Below are 21,273 nucleotides of genomic sequence, written 5' to 3'. Positions count from 1 at the left end.
AGCAAACATCCATAGAGGAAGAAACAATCCACGTTTCTAACAAAATGTACAGATTTGTTGGTGAAACAAAGATCAAGGCAGCATATGATTCACGTTTTTGCAGCAAGCAATGAATAAAAGACCATATGTGCATAAAAAAGGAAGCAAAAAACCCACATTTTTCAAGCCCATGGCTTCTCCGAAGGTGCATCCACGTTTTTGAAGGGGGCAGCAGCATTATAAAAGACCATATGCATAAGAAATGACTATTACCATGAAAAGTTCATAAATTCATAGCAAAAAATGACCAGCAAGATGGAGCTCCACATTTAGAATAAGCAACTCATGCCAAAGGAGCTGGATAGCTCTTCATTGTGTAGAAATCAGCATCTACAGGAGAGTTGAGGAAAATGCAGCAAGTATTATCCCACATTGAGTGGGAAATGATTTTCTTATGTCTTTAAATACAAAGGCTTACACATCTTATAATGTCTAAAAGACAAGAGGCTTTTGTGAAAGCCAGCTCATGTGCATGGGCCTATGGTCAGCCAGTTGGCAGGACGCCTATGTTAAATTTTGAAGCAAAATCCAAAAACGTTGCCAGAAAATTCAAGTTTGCCGAAAAATTCAAATTCGACTGGAAAAGTCCAAAAATTTGGCAGTCGCTACCTCGCTAGCCGGAAAATTTTAAAAAATCCGGATAGCGACATAGCGAGGTCACCAGAAAACTCAAGAATCCGGCAAGAGTCAACAACCAATCAGAAAGTGACACGTGGCATTGGTCAAACCTGGAGTTGACCCGAAATTAAAGAGGCTAGAAAAAATAAATGATTTTAAAATTTTCATTTTAAAATTATTTTGCCAAGAAACTGACATGGAATTTTTTTAAAAATAAAGTTTGAACTTCTGATATAGTTTTAACTTTTGAAAGTTCATATATTTGTGAAATATTGTCATAGAGACATAAACAGAGGCCTAATTTTCAAATGGCCATATCTAGGGAAATTTTTAACTAAATTAGGCACTCCAATATACCGTTGGAACTGGGAGAACCTGAACTTTCCAAATCTGGAGTTTGTTTTTGCACAGGTGCTTCTTGGTTCAAGTTATAGGACAATTTGTGAAATCAGAGGCATTGGCGACGGAATAGGCTGAGTTCTTTAGTGATAATTAAGATTGGTTAGAGGATGCTTTTAGCGGTTAGTTGCAATCTTAAGGTGAAGAAAATCAATTTGAGGTTGTTTCCTTGGCTTCTTGAAATCACATTGTAACTAGTTTTTCACTTCTTACCGTGAATGCATCAAGAATCAGTTGCATCTTTTCATCATTACTTTTTCAGATATTTTGATGCCTTTGAGAGGTATAATGATGAAGATTTGATCTGCCAGTTGATAGAGAGAGGGAAGAAAGAGGTTTTTCAGTTACAGAGGATTGGATTTCAAGTGGACACCTGGAAATTGCATATCAGATCCGGGAATTCATTTCTTGCTATATCTTTCTTTCTTTCTTCACTTTGTGGGGGTTCCAGTTTCTGAAAAGAAAAAGTTCATTGCTGTGATACCATTGGGGATTCCAGTTTTTGCACTGTGAGACCATTGGTTCCAGTATTTTGACATGTTTCCACGATTGTGACACCATTTTCTTCAGCAGAACTCTCATGTGAACATCATTGTAGAGATAATATAGATAGTTCTGAGATATTAGGTTGTTTCATGTTTTAATCTTATGCATCTGAATGTATAGTTTCAAGGAAATGAATACATATGAGCAATAATTTCACTAGTTTTGTTCTGGGTTCTTGTCTCTTGTCTCAGCATTCTATAAATCTTATGTGGTTTTGGAACAAAGATTTGAGACCCATTTGCATCCCTTTCAGGTTGTATGTTTGATGTATTTTGCTGTTGGACCAAAGGGCCAAGTAAATGCTCAATATGTATAAACAAGGTTACTGGTTGTTTGAGAAGGATATTTTGTGAGAATGAGACCTGAATGAACACTGATGTCTGAATCACAAGGTGGTTGGATAGATCTGATGTCTGGGTATATGTGATATGCCTTGATGTCACAGATGTATGTTTTGAATTCATGGAATTGCCCAATGGATTAGGCACTGATCAGTTATAGGATCACTGGTTATACTGTTGCATTTTTGAGGTTTTATTGAATCAACATCTTTAATCAAATGAATTTCCCTTTCATGTTGAAGAGCTATAAACAGAATGCCCTCACTCAGCCTATGAATTTCATTGTTTTGCACCTAGCTATTGTAGAATCTATGTTGTTTCATAAGCCATTAGGAGATATTAGGGGTTTCAATCTGCTTAATAGATTCAGTGTATGCTTTGACAACTGGTACCATATAAGGAATCTATAGGTTCACCCACCTAGTTTTTGCAGAGCCTGAAGTGCAGAAGGAGTATAGCCTTATAGTTGGCCTGGTGTCTGAATGGATGTGTTGATAATGAGAGTTAGCTGCCCCTAGATGCATCTTGTTCTCATCAGGGTAATTGGAAATGGGTAACATTTTCAAACGCCAACAGGGTGACCTTGTGGTAAGTCTTGGTGCATCAACCCCATGAGCATAACCTAGATGTAATGAGTGCTAAGTGTTCCATTAATTCTTATGAGTGATGTGTTAATGTCAACCACTATTCATGAAACATGGGTCAAAGATTTTAATTCAAAATACTACACCATTATATGCTAATAGTAGTATCACAATTTAATTAATTCTAGAAAGTATCTCCTACTTATCAATTAATTATATTAGGGGGATTTACAATGTATTGTTCATAATGTGCACAATAATTGCTGAAGGTTTTGTAACAAGAGTCACAAGCATAGTGAATTTAATGAAACTTGTTGTTAAGTGTACATGAGTTGGAGTATTACTGGGATCAATGAACACCTGAGAAATCTCAGTGCTTCACCCTTGTGGGAATCACCTAGATGCAATGAGTGCTAAATGTTCCATTAATTTTTTTGAGTGAGGGGTTTATATGAACCACTACTCATGAAACATGGGTCAATAAGTTTGACTCAAAGTACTACATAGTTGAATCCTAATAGCAATATCACAATTTGATTCGCTTTGGAAAATATCTCCCACTTACTAAAAAATATTGTGTTATATCACTTTAAAAAGCATTAAAAGACACTCAATATTATAAGTGTGTGGCTATTAGTGGTAGAAAAAATTCAAATAACATTACTTTTCAAAAAAAAAAAAAAAATTTGGTTGCCTAACAAACAAATATGGCTAAAAGAAACAAATTTTAACAATTTCACTTTGATATTTTTCCTTAAAAATTCTGCAAAATTTATTTGCCCTTAGAGAGAAAATTTAAAAAGGAGCATTTTAAGAAAATATTTTTGACAAGAATCAAAGGCTTATTTACCATGTCACTAATGGGTTTCAAAGCCATCAGATGTCATCCATCTTTTATCTAAGATGAGAGTGTAGCCTAGGAATTTTTACCTCACCAATCACGAAGTGTTAACTCCCTCAGGATTCTTACTAATATGAAGAATGCCTTGACCTTGGCATGAGAAGCCTAGCTTCTTGGAACAAGATGGATCGAATGAATATGGTGCAATCATAAAACATACTACATACAAACGAAGATGGATTGAATGAAGATGGATCGAATGAATATGTTCCTATTACCTTAATCACAAAGTATGGTAGGGAAAAGAAAATAACACTACACATCTACCCATATGTAGTGAAAGAAAACTGTAACATATCTACCCACATGGACATTTCTTTTATCTAAGCATATCTACACATATGAAAAATGGAAGGAAGCATAGTCACACACATATGCTACATGTCAGAAAAATAACATACTTAAATGCAAAAGATAAATGGCTTGGCCAAGCACTAAATTCATCAGCATTACAAAGGAGAGACAAAACATAATGAATCCTATTTTTCAAAACCTAACAAATTGAGAGAAGAAAAACACAATGCATCCATCCCATCCTCCCCTTTTTCCCATATTATACCATTCTATAAGGAATTAAAACATTAATAGATAGGCCTACAACAAGTAAGAAATCTATCTTAACATGTATGTGTTTAGCATAAATCAATATCTTAACATCAAACATAAGCAATCAAGCATTAATAAAGAAAATGAGTCCAAGCATCACCCTAGTTCTACTTAAGGGCTATACTGGTCTTTGGTTGATATTTGTCTATGGAAAGGTGTGGTAGGATCAGACTACTGCAATGTTGATATTAACTGAGTGGGGGAATCTATTGTTAAGTTTTAGGAAACAAATGCTTAATCAAGATATACTATCATACCATAATTAAAAGGGCTATTTCCATCACATATCTAGCAGGAAAGACATGCTACTGAGCTTGGCAAAATATGGCTATGACATACCATGTTTTAGTTCCATTGACATTTACATCTAGTACTTATCTACACATTTTCTCCAGTCATTTGAAGGAATCTACAAATTAGATTTGAATTCCTTAACATTTTTGTAAGGGTCAGAATTTGATATGGTGAGACACATCATGACTAAAAATTCTCTCACTAACATTTTTAATGTCAATCAAAAAATTCCAAGAACTAATTCCTTCAGTTCCTAGGTTATCAGATAGAAGAGGTTGTCATCATCTATTATCATTCCAAGTTTATCTCAGCCTGAAGGCTTGATTTTGTGCTCGACTCGAATGACGTAGTTGTTTAAGTGGATAAATAAGGAGTTTCTTTTTAAGATTAAATGGGATCTCGTAAAAAGAAATGGATCATATGTGATTCACAGAATATAGCAAGGTTTACATGCAACATTGGAATTCTAGTAACGTAACCAGAGTCATTCGATAGGACTCAATTCATTCAAAAATGTCTAGACACAATTAAATATTCCCAAAATTTTAAGCATACAACATGAAGTAAGGAAGTACTACATTAAAAAAAATAGAAAACAAAAGAACTAATTCTAGAAAGGAACATTGTGTTCTCAAGTTCTTTCCGCACTTCCCTCTTCTAGCTACCAATAGCCCCAAATGTATAACTAAATCTGTTTATAAAATCCCCCCCATTTTGTATTCCTTTCAACTCCAGGTCTCTTCTCGTTCATTCTTGAAATGCCTATTTTTTAATATTCTAGTTCCACAAAAAAAGAAATCAAATGAAACATGCTTACATTTGTTATATGGGGAAATTGATTAAAAGAGCTAGTAACAACACACACTCTTAAATATTCTATTTTCTTGTCAACTTAATTAGATTCTAATAGGTAATACTCTTTAGTGTTTCATTTAGGAGATTGGGTAAAAGAAATAAACAAATTATACACACACACACACATTAAAATTCACACATATTATTTCTAAGTGTTTTGTGTGTGTGTGGGACTACACGAGACCATTTGTCCATCCCCTTTTAGAGAGCTACCTTAGTCACACCGTCATCTCAACAAACTTGCAATCACTCAAATCCTTGCAACCAAATATAAGTCAATATCCATCAAATTTAATAACTAAATTTACATCATGAACATCATAACATCAACATGGTAGCACATGCATCAATATCCACAAATACATCATCATAATGTAACATAAATCATTACATCATCATCTTAAAATGAAATCCATTATATCATCATAAAATAAGTTTATAAACATAATCATGTTTATGATTAAATTGATGTAACCAAGACTTTCCAATTCCTTAATTATCCATTTAATCACACTAATTAATACATCATAATGTAGTAATTAGCTTAACCATTAATTAATCCATGTTATAATCAAGGGTTGAATAGGTTGAAATTGATAGGGTCACCACATAATTGCCACATAATCAAGGAGAAGGAAAGCCGCAAGATGGGACATGACACTTTTGAAGATATGTGCACATAAATTAAACATCCCTCGAAATAGAAGTGTGATTGTTTGTTGGAATTGAACTTAAATTGGTATATGGGTTCATATAGATAAAATAAATAATTAAATAAAGTCTGATTCCTCTTATTCATCATATTGGAAACAAATTCTTAAAAAACACTCTTCAATTTAGATATGTCAAACTTGAATTGGAATATTTTTCCACTTTGGTCTTACTGATGCGAGTTTCAATTCACTACAACATACAAAATCAAATGCCTAATGTTTCACAATGAAGCATTAAATATCCAATCCTCTATTGAATAAACTCATCTCGCATGTCAAGCCTGCAATGTAAGATCATGTGATAATGTCTAGGTTTCATTGTTTGTGGATACTCATTCAATGAAATGATGTGATATACTTATTGTTAGAAATGGAAAAAGAAATCTATAAATAAATAATACCAGGAAAGAATCTAAGTGAGTAAATGCATGGAAAGATATTACCATAAAATAGGAGAGAGAAAGCTTCAAGCTCCAACACCATGAGACAAGATATTTGGAAAGGGGAAAGCAAAGAAAACCCCTTGTGATATTATGAATGAGGCATCAAAAGCCTAAGAAGGAGGAGAGAGAGAGATAGAGAGCAATGCTCATACAATAATTGAGAAGAGGAAGAAACCTCATTGTTAAATGAGAGAGGAGGGTCATCTCTTAAATAGAGATGAGAGAGAGGAGTTAGAATGTAACTCCCATGTCTATGAATGCCACCATTCATAAGTGTGTGAGGCCAAGTGTGAGATTCCTCTTAAGGAGGAATAATCTAAAATTAGAAATTACAATATATATTTGTCCTCACATATTCCACTAGATGACAAAATAAGATGTAGTGGAAAAAGGACAAAAAAGAAATATATTAGGATACCTTGGCTTATATCCTAATATATTATAATAATAAATAAAGGAGGTCTAACCTTGGTTTATAAATACACCAAGGAAAGATTACACCTTCTAACACCCCCCTTTAATCTTTACTTGGGGTAATTACATCAAAGGGTATTAAACCCATAATTTACAAAAATCTGCAACTTAATCTGCAATATGAAGTAATTTGATTGTCTTCAAGCCATATGGAACATTTGTAGATCCAAGAGAAGTACATGAGTCCTTTGAATGTGATCAAGTGGAAGCATAGACACGTCTTCATATGTGGAAAACCAAGAAGGTTCCTTGATGGTTCACCTGGAAAAAAGAACAACAAGACAAATATCCACAAGTAGAATGCCATCATATATGCAAATTCAAAATCCTTTTGAATAAGGATAATAAAGTTCTCATAGAGAAATAATGAGTAAAACATGTTACCACAAAACAATGGAGATAACCTGATATCAAGATAAAGTATATGCTCAAAAATTGTCAACAAGGACAAATTGAGTAAAAAACTTGATCAATGCTCTCATGAAAAGTATATTATAATAATACACAAATGACCACAGACAAGGCCAACTAATGATACGTGCATCAACATTGCATCAATCATGTGGATATAGACAGTCCACTTAATGAATCATCCCACTGCAAGTTGATGGGCTGCAGTACCATAACTTACATGACTCACGATCTAAGCAATGAAGTATGCAAGTCATTATCACATTAATATATGAAAATAACATAAAGGAGAGACATGCTGATCAAATTAGAATTATCATGATTTTTGTTAAGATAATCAAAAGAATGGATTATGAGGATATAACATCATATTGCCTTCAAATTGGATCAAATCATCCGAATTTGGAGAGAAAACTCCAATAATAGTATCTTCTTCATGGAGGAACAAAACATGGAGGGAAACTCCATAAAAAAATATTATCCTATCAAAATGGAACAGATAGGATTAAATGGAGGAAAACTCCATATAAAATGAGTGCATACCAATATAGGATGGAGGTATACTCCATGGGCCAGATAAGGAAACTATGTATCAGTTATACTGAGGGGACCAACATAGTTATCCTTGAAAAAATTGGCTCCCCATGCAACTCAAAACAAATATCATAACAATCATGTATATGAATGGTATAAAACCATAGAGTGCCAACATGGGCATAGAATAATGTTATGAAAGCATAAAAGTGCAGCTATGGGCACATCAAAATATCAAAATGAAGGCAAATGTGTAAGATTACTCATAATCCAATTAAAATGATTTAAGGAAGATCAACTAAATATAGATATCAGGTATAAAACTCCATTAAGGGTAAACATGGATATGAAAATTATAATAGTTGGTATATTTATCTTGGTATATATGTGTGCACCCATATATACTTGAATAAATATACTTAAAATATCATAGTATGAAATCATACAATTACAATGATTAAATGATAGCTTGATGCTAAAAAAAATGATTTCCCCTTCTTTTTTATGTAAAATGTGTTACAACTAACCCTGCAAAAAGGTTAATAAATAATGATAGAGTTCAGATCTGGCAGATAAGAATATACTAAAAAAGTTAAAGAACTTTTCTAAAAAAAGTTTGAAGAAAAGCTTGTGATGAATGATTACCTGCCAAAAAGAGGTTGACAAGAGGCAATAATAAAAATAAATGATACCTCTGTCAAGAGCTAAAAAAAGAAAAGGAATCTTGCATGTCTCTGAAAAAGAAACTTGCATAAAAAGACAAAAAAAGTTATAACTGAATGTAAATATAGAGAAAATTTATATAATTTAAAACACTCAAATGTGAGGTAATGATTCAGAAAAAATGGAAGAAGTTTAGGTAAGTCTGTGCAAAACTTTCTAAAGAGAGAGGGTTCAGCGCAAATTTTGAAAAAAAAAGGCGCATGAAATGGAAAAAAAAAAATTACCTCCAGCTGGGGCAGAATAGATGGCAAATTTTCCCACTGAGAGATGGCAGATTTTTCAAAATATATTAATAATTTTAATATGAATGACATGTGTGCCTTCACATAAATGAAACATTCATCATAATTTTGAACCGATAACCCAAGGAAAGCTCCAACGGATATGTAATAAAATCGGACGATGATGTCCATAAGAGCATCAAATACAGTGTATGGGCAAGCACACCAAATGGGAACAAGAGACTAGATGGGGCATACCAAACTGCCAAAGAGAGGTCTGGAGGAAAGCCTGGAAGCTGTCCAGTGTTACTGTTGTTTTTTTCAGTTAATGCAAGTGGCCAATTTTGTGGTGTGGCTGAAATGACTGGCCCTGTGGATTTTAACAAAAGCATGCCCGTAAGACAAGTGGAATGGCTACTTCCCAGTCAAATGGCGCATCATTAAAGATATTTCCAATTGCCAGTTCCATCATATCATTCTTGGAAACAATGACAATAAGCCTGTGACGAACAGCAGGGACACACAAGAGATAAGATTCTCGCAGGGTATTGATATGCTAAATATTTTCAAGAACTTCTCCTTAAGGACATCTATACTAGATGATTTTATGTTTTATGAAAGTAGGAAAAAGACAATGCAAGAGAAGAAGAGGGTGCCGTAGCAGCAAGAGCACCTACAGATATTAGGCAGATATGATGCTGTTCAGAAGAAGGGATCTGGGGAACAGCTGACTAAATCTGAGAAAGGATCTGGGGAACTGAATAGATCTGATGGAGAAGTAAAAGATGGTGTGCATGGTCTTGTAATAAGCCATAACATAAGCAAAAATGACATACCAGCAACCATAAAAAACAAGCGTGAAAGGAACCACTCTGCCAGTTCCAATATTCCATCTTAAAGATCAAATCCAGTCACTATCCCAGAAACACATGTCTAAGACAAGAGATAGATTAAGAATAAGCATAAAAAAAGAATGATAACCAGGCCATGACTCCTACTGCAAAAGGCACTCTGTGGGTGCCCATTATTGAACTTGATGATGCCACTCTAAATAGAGGTATGACAGCAGATGGAAGCTGCATAGCTAACATGACCTGAGAGAATATCAGCAGCTGATAAATACCTGCTGCATTTGTATTCCAAATGCAAAGCATGGCCAGCACAAAAACACCTATTTGAATAAAATACAATGAACCAGAATATGTGGACAAACACCAAGAAAACCTTCCAAAGCAACTTGTGCCCCAACGATTCCAGTTACTGTGGACAACGAGCTGGCACAATATATGCCTAAAAAAAAAAAAAAAAATACTACAAGAGGAATTGGACTTTTGAATACCTGTTCAATTAGTGGTTATGCATTCTGATATGTTAAAACTTCAAGCCCTGCAATATGAAATGTTGTTGCTGCAGAACTCAACAATGCAAGATTGACTAACAAAATCCCACTCAATGCGACTACAATCTCCAAGAAATTGTAGTGACACAAAGTCCCAATGGGTATCATTTCCAACTGCAATCTACAAATGGTATTCAGGTACCAGCATCAAATGCGATGAAGCATGCTCATGTGGAACCAGCTATTGCCATAGAAAACTACACAACCAAGCCCTGCCCCAGCAGTTTATAATAGCGGTACAGCACATTAAAGTTCACACATATTCTTTACAATCTGTGTCCAGCTGAGTTGTATGAGCAGGCTGTTAAATATGCAAAAGGATCTTTCATTACTTCAAATGGGGCACTGGCCACCCTATTAAGGGCTAAAATTGGATGAGCCCCGAGAGATAAACGCGTGGTGAAGGATGAGAACACTGAGAGTGAGCTGTGGTGGGGAAAGGATTTCTAAGTATAGAGATGTACGAGCATACGTTCTTGGTAAATTGAGAAAGGACAGAGGACTTACTGAACTCTCTAAAGAAGGTATTTGTGAATGACCAGTTTCTGAACTGGGACCCAGAGCATCGAATCAAAGTCAGAATTGTCTCGGCTCGAGCGTACCACGCTCTTTTTACGCATGACATGTGCATCCAGCCTACACCAGAAGAGCTACTCCAGAATTTACTATATACAACACCTAAGGCGAATCAAAATTATCGAAATTCAGAGTTACTAACAGGTAAGGATAAGATGCCGCCACCGAAAAATAAAAATTTTGGTCTTCATTAAAGATCTACACAAGAAAAGTTGGACGGAAGGGAGCCGAAGAAGCCGCTGATTGATCCGGTTGCTGGTAAACAGCTTGTAGAAGCAATGAAACAATGTAGGTCGAGGCTGATGAAACACCGATTTGGATGGGTTGTCAATACTCCAGTAGATGTGATTGGGCTAGGTTTACATGACTATAATGCAATAATTAAGAATCCCACAAGGTTTCTGCGCTGATAATGGGTATCTCACGAGATTTCATGCACAAGAGACGGGCGACGGGAGGAAAGAAGAAGCAATGGAGAAAGAAGTGAAAGAAGGAGTTGGGCAGACATCATGCCATGACAAAATCCTCAAGCAAAAAATTGGTTAGAAATTTCAGCCTAGCTGGCATGGGTGCGCGGGGATTCATCCGATTAATACGGACCGCAGGACTGTAGAACTCTAACACTGCACGAAGCCTGTTATAGGCATTCATCAGCATTATGGTAACGAGTGAGTCTATACCGTTATGAATACGCTGACTAATCATACCTTGGTTACCTGAGTACCTAATCCTCAGCTGGTGGTTGTAGGGATAGACCCTTCGACACCATGCGCGAAGTTGGGTGTACAGGATCTCAAAGTCAATTGAGCATACACGAATCTGGCTGTAATATTGAGACGGGCGGGCTTGCATTCGTCCATCTGCGACCAACATATCAACAAGATCTGCCATCTTCATGTGTCTAGCACAAAGCGGGTTGATCTGATTGTATAAAACTGGTAGAAATATTGCCTTTCCGTTCGTTGTCACAGGCAGTTGCTTGGAGTTGATATCACAACTTTTGGATCCGGCTGCGAGTTTCCTCTAACCGATGTGATCGTAGTACCGGAGGATATCTGTTGAACTCAATAAAGTTCAGAGAAGAAATCCTAATTTTATTTAGTTAAAGTTTAAAAAACTTAAAGTATGCATGCAGTGGCAATCTAATAAACCAGATTGCATAAAGAAAACCGATCTTTGTCAGAGCAGAATAAATGATATGAAGTAATATTTTGTTGTTTTGGCGGCACGCCTTCCAAAACAAAAAAATTGATGCTTTTATAGGAAAATCCTTTGGCGGCAAGCCTTCCAAAGGGGGTTAGATGAAAATTACTAGAAAATAAGAAGTAGCCTGCACAAATTAGAGCAAACAGTTAATCGGGTTTGGCGGTAAACCAGCCAAATCCAAAAAAAAGTTCAATTTCTTCCATCTTAAGAAGATTAAAGAAGAAATTAGTGAAATCTTCAAGAGCCTTCTTCAAATCGTACCTTCATGCAAACATTCAAAACAAAGATTAAACTGCTCTGATACCATGTTAGAAATGGAAAAAGAAATCTATAAATAAATAATACCAGGAAAGAATCTAAGTGAGTAAATGCATGGAAAGATATTACCATAAAATAGGAGAGAGAAAGCTTCAAGCTCCAACACCATGAGACAAGATATTTGGAAAGGGGAAAGCAAAGAAAACCCCTTGTGATATTATGAATGAGGCATCAAAAGCCTAAGAAGGAGGAGAGAGAGAGATAGAGAGCAATGCTCATACAATAATTGAGAAGAGGAAGAAACCTCATTGTTAAATGAGAGAGGAGGGTCATCTCTTAAATAGAGATGAGAGAGAGGAGTTAGAATGTAACTCCCATGTCTATGAATGCCACCATTCATAAGTGTGTGAGGCCAAGTGTGAGATTCCTCTTAAGGAGGAATAATCTAAAATTAGAAATTACAATATATATTTGTCCTCACATATTCCACTAGATGACAAAATAAGATGTAGTGGAAAAAGGACAAAAAAGAAATATATTAGGATACCTTGGCTTATATCCTAATATATTATAATAATAAATAAAGGAGGTCTAACCTTGGTTTATAAATACACCAAGGAAAGATTCTTCCTCAATTCATAGAATCCTAGCCCATAGTATTCTAGTTCCACATCTATTAACTCAACTTTCACTAGGGAAGGGCGCACATCATCACATAGATGAAATCATAATTTAACTCTTGCCTTATCTTTATTCTTCATAATTCTTTCATAGGAGAGAATTTGTCTACGCACCTCCACAATAACCATAATATTAATTGGATACCTTGATAATTTTCTTGAGAAATTATGTATTCCCAAGAAATAGGATTTATTTGAACTTATTATTTTGAATGTACTAGGGCCCATATTCTTCGGTCAACTTCATAGCTTCCTATGAGAGCCTTTCCTAGAGAGCCCCTTGTAGTTGTTGTTATCATGAATTATAAGAGTATTCTTTTGGAAAGTTTGTTGGGATTTTTGGACATATGATTGAGTGCTTATGTGTTCGATTCATGACTTGGTTTATCATTGATCTCAATATATTGGCTTTTTAGATAGAATAGTTAGGGTTGCCAAGACAATTTTAGTAAGAATGGTTAGAGGATGCAAATGCCATGCACAAAATTTTAGGGAAAAATAAAATTAAAAATTACTTTTAAGAAAAGGTAAACTTAGGGTAATCATACATTGATATAACAAATCACATTTAGGTATTTGGTATAATGAATATAGGTAAAAGTGCAAACCTCCTTCATCTTTCAGGATGACTTATCAGAATGACTAAATTTGATTATTTCTATCTAAAATTCAATTTTGTTCAAACATATGATCTAGATAAATTCATTCCAGCTAAGTTATATATGGTCTCACATTTTTCCAATTGAAAATGTCTATTAAATGCATGTTTGATACTAGTTTATATCCAATTACTAAAGAAATATATTTATTTTAGAAACACCATTTTTTGTAATAACTTATAAACACCATTTTATTAAGCTAAAAGTCAAGAATATTCTCATATAGAGTTTATAGTGTTTTAATTAGATACCGTATATTATAATTAAAAAAATATACAAGCATGTATTTTAAAACTTAAAAAGATGTTGATTTTGAGAAGGAATTTTTTTTATTAAATCATGTCAAAAAAAATTAAAACTTATATGATGTTCTAGAGGAGAGAGTCCTCTTCTAGGATGTATAATTTGTACTATGGCCAAAATATATTTGTTTTGACAAATGCGGTGAGAAATGAAAATTATTGATTTTAGGTGAGTTGAAATATAAATCATTATCAAAGAGAAAATATAGGTCTAAAGTTAATTTTTATTTTTGAATGTTCTAGATATATATGTTATCTATAACATAGTCTAAGATCAAATGGAAATAAGTTTATTTCTATATAGTTTGTGGTGGGAACTAGATGCCTAATTTTCGACATTTTTTAGCAACTAAAAAATTGTCTATAAAAATTATGAAAAAATATGAATTCTTATTCCATAAACTTCAATTTATACAAATTTCATTAGTTTACTTTATTTTCAAATTCTAAATAATAATACTAGTTTTATATCATTTAAGGTGCACAATTATACTTGTGTTAGCCTTTTCCTTTACAAAAGGGTGACATGGATTTGTGTTTTTACCCATATAGAATGGCTTGGTTGTTATATCTAAACATGAGGGTTGAATATTTACTAACTTTTCTAATAGTTGTGATTTGAATGATGTGCTAGGATATGTTTTGTAATGATTGTACTAGCCTCTTAATCACATTGACATGACATGTACGGACTAAGTTCATTGTTCTCTAATATCCTCATTAGAATTGTGAGTGATACTTTGTTTGGTTAAACTAGGGATACTTAACATTACCTCATTAGTAGTGATATAATTGAATCCCTTAAATGGAGGATCTAAAAATGTTCAATATCATCATCCTAATCGCAATTATATCTCCTTAAGATTTTGACAACATGAGTGTGCTTATTCTAGGTAGGCTCATTATCATATTCATTAGGCAACATTATGTCTAGTTTCATTTGGTGTATTTTCTTTCTAAACCTTAAGTACTATACATGTACTTACACTAATGTTGATTAACATTCTCTAAGGTATGAGTAGTTGCATAAATAAAAGAAATACATTATAAACTCTTTATATAGATGAAGTAACTGAGAGGGGAGGGGTGAATCAGTTGCCACAAAAACAATTCTTTTACTTTAGATGTCTGATACTCGGTAAATAGTGTTGGAATACTATAACTTGATAAGTTAACTAATTATTGATTATCTAGCATTCATAGTTATTAAATATGCATGCAAAGGTTAAATAAATGATAACAAGAGACACCAGATTTAACGTGGAAACCCACTATGGGAAAAACCACCAAGTAACTAGTCACCAATTTTCACTCTTCTGAAGTGAGCCCTATTAAGGGCCAACCTTGTTAAAGGTTACAATGCACACTATTAGGTGTGACCTTGTTAGAGGATTTAATAACCCTATTAGGAGTGGCCTGGTTAGAGGTATTTAGAACAATCAAACTGAATTGTCACCTTGTTAGAGGATTTACAAAATGGCTATTAAACCAACTCTGTAAAGAGATTCTGGAGAAATGGTTACTGACTTGGGTCGGCCAGTGAAGGATTTTATTATTTTGATATTAAGTTTAAAGTTTTCATGCAACTGACTGATGTAATAATTTTTTCAATTGTTGTAACTTATATTTGAGCTAACTTGATAATCTGAAATGTATATATTTAGATGTTCAAGTTGTGAAATAGAGTATGTGTGACTATATGGATGAGGATAGAATAAGTTGTTGAATACAATTGTTAATTGTGCATTGTCTTTGATGTTACACAAATGTCATATCAGTCATCAGATAGAGTCTACCAAGCTTAGATAATCAGCAAAGCAATTTACAGTGTCTATCGAACGTTCCTAAACATTACACAGAAAAGTCAATTCTTACCGAGCTCACTCAGGCATCAAAGGATTTTGTAACAGAAAATTAGTGTTAATTGAGCTCCCAAGGTTAACAAAGAAAATTCAATTCTTACCGAGCTCACTCAAGCATCAAAGGATTTTGTAGTAGAAAGTTAGTGTTAACCGAGCTCCCAAGGTTAACGAAGAAAAGTCAACTCTTACTGAGCTCACTTAGGCATCAAAGGATTTTGTAGCAAAAAGTTAGTGTTAACCGAGCTTCCAAGGTTAACAAAGAAAAGTTAATGTCTACTGAGCTCACTCAATTATCAAAGGAAATATGGCAGAGAGTTAGCTTCTACCGAGCTCACAAGATTAGCAAAGGAAGGTTAGTGCTAACCAAGTTCACTCAGTCTCCAAAGGATTTTTGCATGGTTTGCAGTGTTTACCAAGCCTCACTTGGTTAACACTAGAAAACCATTCTGGAGCAATGGTTATCGAGTTGGGTCAGCCAACGAAGGATTTTATTGTTTTGATATTAAGTTTAATTGTTTTGTGTAGCCGACTGATGTAATGATTTTTTTAGTTGTTGTAACTTATATTTGAGCCGACTTGACAATCTGAAAGGTATATATTTAGATGTTCAAGTTGTGAATTAGAGTGTGTGTGAGTATATGGATGAGGAAAAAATAAGTGAATATTGAGCGAATTCTAATGAAGGATTAGATATCTTGCTAGAGTTGCAAAGTTGTATTCGATTAGTAAGGATCTAGTGAAGCCAAAATAGAGATCTATAATCAGCAAAAGATAAGTTGCATATCATCCAAGTCACCTCATTGTTGCTTTCTAATCATTGTAGCAGTGAATCTAGAATCTCTTTGCAGAGTTAGTTTAATAGCCATTTTGTAAATCCTCTAACAAGGTGACAATTCAGTTGAATTGTTCTAAAGACCTCTAACTAGGCCACTCCTAATAGGGTGATTAAATCTTTTAACAAGGTCACACCTAATAGTGTGCATTGTAACCTTTAACAGGGTTGGCTCCTAATAGTGCTCACTTTAGACGAGTGAAAATTGGTGACTAGTTACTTGGTGGTTTTTCCCATATTGGATTTCCACGTTAAATCTGGTGTCTCTTGTGTTCATTTATTTAACCTTTGCATGCATCTTTAATAACTATGAATGCTAGATAATTAGTAATTAGTTAACTTATTGAGTTACAGTATTCCAACACTATTTACTGAGTATCAGACATCTAAAGGAAAAGAATTTTTTTTGTGGTAACTGATTCACCCCTCCCCTCTTAGTTACTTCATCTACATTTCCAACAATTGATATCAGAGCTTCTGGTGCTTGCAGGATAAGATTTCACAGATCTAAGCCAAAGATTAGGATGTCTTATAAGAGGGAAATTCCAAGACTTAACAAGGACAAATTCTCAGCATGGCAAGGGTTGATGAGAGTTTATCTAGCTTCTATTGGAGATACAGGACTAAAATACCTTGATGAAAAATATGCAGAACCAACTGGTACACTATCTGTCAATGATATTTCTGAAAAGAAGACCCACAACATCATGATGATAGATATAGCATCTGCTATGAGTTATGAAGAATTTGATGACATCAAGGACTAAAAATCTACCTTTGAAATGTGGGAAAAGCTAAAAGAAATCTATGGAGGAGATGATAATGTAAGAAGAGCCAAACAAGAAAGTCTGAGAGGACAATTTGATCAAATGAGGATGAGAGAGGATGAAAACATTGCAAAATATGTTGAAAGAGTCAAAGCACGTGTTAGTGCAATCAAAGCATCTAGAGGAGATATCAAGGAGGAGACAATTATAAGTAAAGTTCTTAGAAGCCTACTTCCCATTTATGCAATCAGAGTTTTTGCAATTCAAGAAAGAAGATTTGAAGCAAATCATAAGATAAATCTAGAGGCCATAGTTGGAAGATTAACTACATTTGAACTAGACAACTTTGACAACTATGTTCCAACTTCCAAAAAAATTGAATTAGCATTTGAAGCCAAGCTTTCACTCAAGGAGAAGAGTAAAATAAAAAAGGAATCTTAGTCATAAATGAAGATGAATTAGACCAAAGTTTAGATAGTGATCTTGAGATAATTGAAGCTCTACTAGCAAGGAAATATTCTAGAGGTAGAGGAAAATATAAAAGTAAAGTTCCTCTAATCTGCTTTTCATGTGAAGAAGTTAGTCATATTGCTGCTAGGTGCCCAAAAAAGAAGGAAAAAGATGAGAAGAAAGGTTACAAGTACAATGACAAGAAAGACTTCAAATCATTCAAGGATAAAGGTAAGAAAACATGTTTTATGGCTAAAGATTCTAATGATTCTAATGATGAAGAAGAAGATGAAATTGTCTACATTGCTATGAAAGATGAGTCTGATAATGATGAGAAAATGGCACTGATTTTTCATATGAGAAAAAATGATACATGGATTATAGATAGTGGTTGTTCTCATCACATTACTGGTGATAAAACTAAGTTTGAGTACTTTGAAGACTATGATGGTGGCAGTCTAAGATTTGGTAACAATGAACCTTGTTGTATAAAAGGAAAAGTAAGAATGTCTCTAACCAAAGAACTTATATGTGATAATGCCTATTGGGTAGAAGGATTAAAGCATAATCTGTTGAGTGTAGCACAACTACTCAATAATGGATTCAAAGTAGAATTCATGCATGTAAAAGAAAGACTGCTGGATAGTGAAGGAAAACTAATTGGATCAGACACTCAAACAAAAGGTAACTTATTTTATCTTGAACTTGGTGAATGTTCATGTTTTATTGCTGAAGTTGAAGAAAGTTGGTTATGGCATAAAAGGTTGTGTCATGTAAATTTTGATAACTTGGTGAAGATAAGAAAATTCAATAAAGTAAGAGGCATTCCTAACATAAAGAAACCTGAGGTCAGTCTGTGCAAGAATTGTTAGATTGGTAAAATGGAAAAGACTAGTTTTAAAAGTAAAAACTATCAATCTGAAGATATATTAGAAATTGTGCATACTAATTTATGTGGACCCATTGGAATTGAAAACTATACTGGAGAAAAGTTCTTCATTCTTTTTGTTGATGATTACTCGAGAATGATGATTGTCATGTATCTAAGGAACAAATCAGAAGCATTTGAGAAATTCAAATGGTATTTGGCCAGAGTAGAAAAGGAAACAAGAAAAAGATTGAAATGCTTAATGTCAGACAGAGGAGGAGAATTCATTTCACATGAGTTCAATAACTTTTGCATTGAAAGAGGAATCAAAAGACAGGTATCAGCCCCTAGAACTCCTAAACAAAATGGAATAGCTGAAAGGAGGAACAAATCTATTATGGATTGTGCAAGAACCTTAATGATTGAAAAGAACATTGCTATCAAATACTAGAAAGAAGCTATTAGCACTGTATTTCATACCTTGAACTGAGTACAACTTAAAAAGGACTCATTCAAAACTCCCTATGAGCTATGGTATGGCTATAAACCTAATGTAAGTTATCTAAAAGTATTTGGAAGTAAATGTTACATTTTGAAAGAATCTAGAAAAGGAAAATTTGATGTAAAAGGTGATGAAGGAATATTTTTGGGATACTCTTGCAAAAGTAAAGCATATAGATCTTTGAACTTGTCTACTTTCAAAGTCATAGAAACTGCACATGTGAAAGTTAATGAGTTTGTAGAAAGAACTACAGAAGAAAGCAAAAGGGAACCAGAAGATTATAGAAGGTTTGTTTTCACTAAACCTGATATAGTACTAGTCAATCAAAAATCTTCTACTCCTGAGTTATTAGTAACCAAGTTACAGGAAGTTCAAGTCGAGCTACAACAACCCAAGTTACATTCAGATGCTACTCAGCAAGTGTCTACCGAGTCTAAAAGACCTGATCCACTATCTACTGAGCCAGAACAACCAGAAACTAAAGTTGAAGTACAAGAGGATAAAAATGAAATTCTTTTAAGAGGCAAGGAACCTGTATTAGCAAAATATGTCAGGAGACATCATTCAACAGATTAGATCATTGGAGAAAAATCTGAAGGAACCATGACAAGAAGTAAGTTGAAAGGTATTTGTTTACTTGCTAATTTTGAACCTAGAAATATCAATGATGCATTAGAAAATGATAGTTGGATCAAGGCTATGAATGAAGAGATAGAATAGATAGAGAAAAACAAGACATGGACTCTTGTAACTAGACCTAAAGATGAAAATGTGATTAGAACTAAATGGGTATTCAGAAACAAGTTGGATGAAGATGGTAAGGTATTAAGAAATAAAGCTAGACTAGTATGTAAATGATATGCTCAAGAAGAAGGAATAGACTATGGAGAAACTTTTGCTCCTGTTCCAAGATTGGAAGGAGTCAAAACCTTACCAACATATGTTGCTCACAAAGGATTCAAATTTTATCAGATGGATGTCAAGTCAACATTCCTCAATGGTATACTGGATGAAGAGGTTTACATTGAACAACCTAAAGGTTTTGTTGATCTAGATAAGAAGAACATGGTCTGCAAATTACACAAGGCATTGTATGGTCTGAAACAAGCCCCTAGAGCATTGTATGAAAGATTGCATAACTATCTTATTTAGATTGGTTTTCAAAGAACTAATGATAATAGTAGCTTGTATATAAAGGAAGGACAAGATAATAAGATTATTTTGGTAGAAATATTTATAGATGATACTATTTTCATAGGGAATGATGATCTTTGCAAAGAATTTTTAGAGGAAATGAACAAGGAATTTGAAATGTCTATGTTTGGTGAAATCAAATTCTTTGTTGGTCTTCAAATTTAGCAAAATAAAAATGGTATTTACATCACTCAATCAAAATACATCAAGGAGACATTGAAAAAATTTGGTATGGAAGATTGTAAACTAGTTGGGACTCCTATGTGTACTGGATTAGAACTTATCAAGGAAGATGAATCAAAATAAGTAGATCAAACATTGTATAGATCTATAATTGGAAAATTGTAGTATGTAGTTCATACTATGCCAGATATTGCCCTTGCAATTGGTATTGTAGCAAGATTTTCAGCAAAATCAAGAGAAAATCACATGATGGCAATCAAAAGAATAATGAGATATTTGAAAGGAACTCAAGATTATGGTTTATGGTACACATTTGGAGGTAATCTAAATTTGAAAGTGTTTACTGATGCTGACTAAATAGAAAACCTTGATGACAGAAAAAGTACAAGTGGAGGAGCATTCTTTCTTGGAAAGAGGTTGGTTTCTTAGACAAGCAAAAAGCAGAATTGTACATCTCAATCTACAGCAAAGGCAGAGTATGTTGCTGCAGCAGTAAACTATTCTAATATTGTTTGGTTTAAATAGTTGTTGGAAGGCATGAAGGTGGAGATCAAAGAACCAATTGTTATATTTTGTGATAATACAAGTGCAATCAAAATATCCAAGAATCTAGTAATGCATTCCAAAACCAAGCACATTGCAATAAAATATCATTTTGTTAGAGAATTGGTGCAAGATAAGGAGATTAGATTGGAATATGTCCATACAAAGGAACAAATTGCTGATATATTCACAAAGCCATTACCTAAGAATGCATTCTTGTATCTAAGAGGTAAGTTAGGGGTCACTCCCCTATCTAAAGTTCACTGAAATGAAGTTTTAGTGATGCATCA

Source organism: Cupressus sempervirens, chromosome 5, assembly GCF_028749045.1.
Source record: "Cupressus sempervirens isolate cs-2001-9-10 chromosome 5, ASM2874904v1, whole genome shotgun sequence".
Classification (NCBI taxonomy): Eukaryota; Viridiplantae; Streptophyta; class Pinopsida; order Cupressales; family Cupressaceae; genus Cupressus; species Cupressus sempervirens.
The sequence above is the reverse complement of the archived record's forward strand: the minus strand, read 5'-3'. Positions refer to the sequence as shown.